Here is a 5404-nt window from a genome sequence, read left to right as displayed (position 1 = left end):
CATCTGCCACTGAGTAGGCCCATGGCTCAGCTGACTGCAGTGGGGCTTTGTAGGGAGGGATAGAAGGGAAACAGAAAGAATTAGCAGTCCAGTCATCACAACTCCTTCTCACAACTCCCCCCACCCACTGCTCCACTGCCCCCCTTAAATGTAGGAGAGGCTGCTCTGTGATTGAGCCAAGGTGCTGCTGCCTCTAGGTCTTGCAAGTTGCGGTCAGCCTTGCTCAGGAGGTCTGAGGGCCTGCAGGTCTGAGGGCCTGAGGTCTCAGAGGCCAAGCCAGTCCTGGGGCTGTGGCCTCACATGTGACAGTTTCAGACACCACAGAATTCAGCTGGACCATGGTAAATACTCTTCTTCCTCAACCACCGTTCTTACCTGGAAACATGAACCTGAAATTCCCTGCACGTTCAACCAGTCAAACAAATGTGGTTGAGGAGTGTGGCCCTGTTTTAGGCAAGAAGCTGAACTCTGAAGTCAGACACCTCAACTGACGGTGTGACCCTAAGAACATTACTTGGCCTCTCTGTGCCTCAGTTTCTTTATCTGTAAAATGGTGAATAAAATTAAAGTGTTCATAAAATGATTTATGACTATAAATGTTTATGCACCAAATAGTTCTCTACTGGGAACAGTTGTGCCCCCTGGACATTTGGCAATGTCTGGAGACATCTTTGGTTGTCACAGCTGGATGGAGGTTGACCCTAAGAACATTACTTGGCCTCTCTGTGCCTCAGTTTCTTTATCTGTAAAATGGTGAATAAAATTAAAGTGTTCATAAAATGATTTATGACTATAAATGTTTATGCACCAAATAGTTCTCTACTGGGAACAGTTGTGCCCCCTGGACATTTGGCAATGTCTGGAGACATCTTTGGTTGTCACAACAAGATGGGGGCGCTACTGTTATCTAGCGAGTGGGGGGCCAGGGATGCTGCACACCCTATAGCACACAGGACAGCCTCCTGAGTGAGGAATTATCTGTCCCCAAATGTCAGTGGTGCTGAAGTTGAGAGACTCTGTCACATACACACATATGGAGTTAACATTGCTTCTTTTGCAAATGGAATCATTCGAATTTCAGCCACTCTGATAGGTAAACAATGGCATCTCACTGTTACTTTAACCTGCAATTTCCTATTAATAATTCTGAGCATCTTTTCATATGTTTACTGGTTATTCTAACTTGCACTTTTGAGACGTGTCTATATCCTTTGCCCTTTTTTCTATTGGTTTGTTTCTATTGACCTCTACTGTCAAGTTTTAATCACTTACTTATCATAGATATAGAAAACCTTTTGTCACTTGCACTAAATGCATTCCTCCTCCCACCCCCAATTAAATGAATGAGATAATACAGGCCAAGGATTTAGCTGCTGACCACACTAGGCCGTGCTCACGCCAGGGCTCTGGTCAGGGCTGCTGGAGCGTCTTCTGAGGTACAAGATTTTTATCAACAAAGCAAACTCCCCACTGTGAGCAACAAACAAGAAAACCATACCGGTGAAGTCGAGCTCACAGTGCTGAAGGGGTCCCAGTATGAGCTGGCAGTTACCGGGAGTCAGGAGCAGAAGGCAGAGAGCCCTGGGCTCCTGGGGCCTCCGCTTAGCTCAGTGACAAGTGCTGACACCCAGGCTGACCTAGGGCTCACCAAGTGTGGGCTCTGGCCACACTCTTTAGGTGTGTTAATTCACCAGTCTCCACCCCACCCCCGTCCCCTACCCCCCGCCTGGCGAGGGGGTGCGGCTACACTCCTCTCACAGTAACTTGCCCACAGACAGCCAACAGTGGAGGCTCAAAGGGTTGAAGCCAGGCTGCTGGCTCCAGAATCTGAGCTCCCACTCTCCTCACTGCCACCCCCTCTGCTGAGACAAACCCCGAGGAAGGAGTTTTCACATCAGAGGCTACCTGCATGGAATATGGCAAGTGGATGTGAGGGCACCAAATGTCTCCTCAGACCAAGAAGCGCATCTTCCGAGCATGGCTCAGGAGAGACAGACGGGACTGCGGGCGGGCAGAGGATCTGAGCATAGTTGAGGAACTGGCAAATTACAAGAGCTGAAACTGGAACAGATAGATGACAAGCAACCACCTTAAGGAACTAAGAACCCCAACCTCTGGCCCAAATAAGTAGAAGTAAATTCTAAAGAGTTCAAAAAAATGTCACAAGGGCCTGACCAACTGTGCATTACCCAAGGAGTCTCAGAACCCACTGCGTGCATCCTATTGATTGAAGACATAGGTCTAGAGAAAGAGGAAACAATACCCTGGAGTCAGATCAAAGCCCCATGAAGGCTTCCCTGGGCCTGAGTCCCTCTTGGAGATGCACCCCCGCACAGTGTGTCTCTCGACATTTTCATCGAGTTCTGACGACAGTGGGTGACAAGTCTTAGGTTCCATTGATCAGATTGGTTAGCGATCTCCTTTGAAAGTAGAAAGGGGAGCCCTGAGGAATGAGACCCAGATCAGTTAGGGAGGAGAGGGGAGGTCCACAGGAGAGTGGCTAATGAGTCTGTGGGAAAGTGAACTGCAGGGTTCATCATGGGTCATAGGTGGGACACAAGGACGCAGGAGCAAAGGGGAAATTTAACAACTTGGCCACCTAAGGGCCAAGGGCTGGCTGCTCCCAGTGCCCACAGGACTTCTGCCCCTACTCACTGTGCTGCTCAGCCTGTTCCCCAGCCCTCTTTCCGAAGGCCCAGCCTGGGCAAGCGCCTTGGAGCCTGACTTGTGGGCTGGTACACCACTGTGTGAGGTGCCTCTCCCACAGACCAACTTCTCACCCAGCATCCTGCTGCCTAGGGCCCACCCGACTCCAGCAGGAAGGCCACCCTGGGTGTGGGCAGTGCCCGGGCCCCTTGCATAGAACATGGTATTTCCCGTCTAGTGTCAGGCTGACTCACTTGAACTCTTCCACATCCGGTCACACCACAAGCCTGGGGCCTTTGGCAGCCAGTGACCATCTGGTCAGCCCAGCCCAGATGATGTGCTCTAATAATAAATGTTGGACAAAGGAGGAAGGAAAGAAACAAGAAAGGGACAGAGAGATGAAGGGAAGATAAAAGGAGGGATGGAGGGAACTCATATGTCTGTGGTCTGCAAAATGAGCATTTTTTTCTCCTCCATTTTCTAGAGCAGAGGTTCTCAAAGTGTGGTCCCCAAGACCAGCAGCATCAGCATCACCCAAGAACTTGCAGAAATATAAATTCTCAGTCCTCTACAGCACTGGTGTGTGGCATTTCCTCCAGACCCCAACAAAGCCCACCAGCACCTCGGCCCATATGAAGCCCTTTATGTTAAAAATTCCTCTGGATCCAGCAGCCTCACTTCTGAGTACATATACACAAAAGAATTCAAAGCAGGGACTCAAAGAGATACTCGTACAGCCATGTACATAGCAGCATTAGTCACAAGAGCCAAAAGGTAGAAACAACCCAAATATCCATCAGTGGATGAATGAATAAACAAAATGGGTACGTGCATACAATGGAATATTATTCAGCCATAAAAAGGGATGGTGTTTCAATACATGCTACAACATGGATGAACATTGAAGACATAATACTAAGTGAGATAAGCCGGACGCAAAAGGACAAATACTGTGTGATTCCACTTATGAGGAATCACTCGTGAGGTTCCTAGAGGAATCAAATTCATAGAGATGGAAAGTAGAATGGTGGTTGCCAGGAGTTGGGAGGAGGGGAAATGGGAAGTTAGTGTTTAATGGGTACAGAGTTTTGCAAGATGAAACAGTTCTGGAGGTGAATGGTGTGATGGTTACACAACAATGTGAATGTACTTAATGCTATTGAATTGTGCACTTCAAAGTGGTTAAAATGGGGAGAAGATCCTGACAGATGCTAAGGTCACTGGGGAGGCTGTGAGAGTACAGTGTGGTGGAGTCGCTGGTGGATCAGTCCGTGGTGCCACACCAGCAGGCGGCCGCTATGCCAGAGGCGGGGACTGTGCTTCCAGACCAGTATCAAGAGGATACATCCATAGTTTTGATTAGTTTGTTCTTTTTGTTTCTTAGATTCTGCATATAAATTAAATCACATGGTATTTATCTTTCTCTGTCTGACTTATTTCATTCAGCATAATAACCTCTAAGTCTAACAGACTCACAAATATAGAGGACAATCTGAGGACAGCCAGAGGGGAGGGGGTTGGGGGACTGGGAGAATGGAGTGAAGGGTTAAAGAAGTACAAATTAGTAGTTGATAGGTGGTCAAGGGGATGGGGAGCATGGCATGGGGAATGCAGTTAGCATTAATGTAATGGCTAGGTGGAGGGCCAGAAGAGAGAAAGAGCAATTAGGGGGATCGTTTTATAAACTATATAAATGTCTAACCAATGTACTGTATACTTGAAACTAATAATAAAATGAAATTTTTTTTCAAAAGGATACATTCGATATAAAGGACATGTCCAGATACAAACCTCACATTCTGATGTCCCAGGAGAATACACAGAGTAGAGGCTTGCAGCAAGAAAACAGAGAGCTATGGGTTTCCTTGGAGGAACACCAGGATGTTTTGGAAGGCATCATGAGCAAGTACCAGAAACAGATGTTACAATTAGTGGTTGCTAAAAAAGCAGTGGATGCTGAACTAGTCGTGAAAGCTCACCAGTCTCACTCTGCAGAAATAGAGTCAGATTGACAGAACCTGTGAAATGAAAGAATTGATGGGAAAAGCAGTTCAGGTGGGTGACTTAAGATTCAGGAAAAACAAAACCAATTAGAGTTTGAAAATAAGGAACTTCGAGAATTATTTTCCACCAGCAGTGAGTCACTTCAGATCAGGAAGGAAAACTCAGTGGACACTGCTTCGGAAACCATCAAATAACTTCAGCTTCAGGATGGCAGCTGGAGACTGTTTATCAAGGAAGGAAGTTACAACCTTTCTGTTCAAGTGTTGTCCTTTCACTGTCTTGTCAGACTTGGTTTAGTGTTGATTAAAGGGATTGGGTGACAGTTTAGAATTGGCAGTAAAAATTAGCTGTCCACAAAACCGTTTGGGGCTTTTGTGTGTGTGTGTGTGTGCGCGCGCGTGTGTGTGCGTGCGTGTGTGTGTGAAAATACATACTGAATTTCAACATTCCTTTCTCTAAGAGACTATTTTTAATTTTCATTTCTGGGACCTCAATTTATATAAACTGTTTTCAGTTCATTTTTGTTTTTTCACATCTTCGAAACTTCAAGTATTTTATTTTAAGGCAGCAATTTTATTTTATATAAGATCGCATATTGCTATTATAAAAGAAAAATTTTTAAAGAGATTAGCTTTTTAAATCTATGTAACATAAACCTGGATTATTGTCTATTTGAGAAAGTAATACAATTCTACAGGACTAGATTGGCAAATTCTCTGATTTGTAATGCCATTTACCTTCTATGAAGTCTCTG

The 5404-nt window shown here is 45.8% G+C and overlaps 1 pseudogene; it reads left to right on the top strand.

Moving 5' to 3' along the window:
• Nucleotides 1-4844, top strand: part of LOC102887100 — a 5653-nt pseudogene extending 809 nt beyond the window's left edge.
• Nucleotides 4845-5404: the final 560 nt, after the last annotated feature.

Source organism: Pteropus alecto, unplaced genomic scaffold (genome assembly GCF_000325575.1).
Source record: "Pteropus alecto unplaced genomic scaffold, ASM32557v1 scaffold117, whole genome shotgun sequence".
NCBI lineage: Eukaryota > Metazoa > Chordata > Mammalia > Chiroptera > Pteropodidae > Pteropus > Pteropus alecto.
The sequence above is the reverse complement of the archived record's forward strand: the minus strand, read 5'-3'. Positions and strand labels throughout refer to the sequence as shown.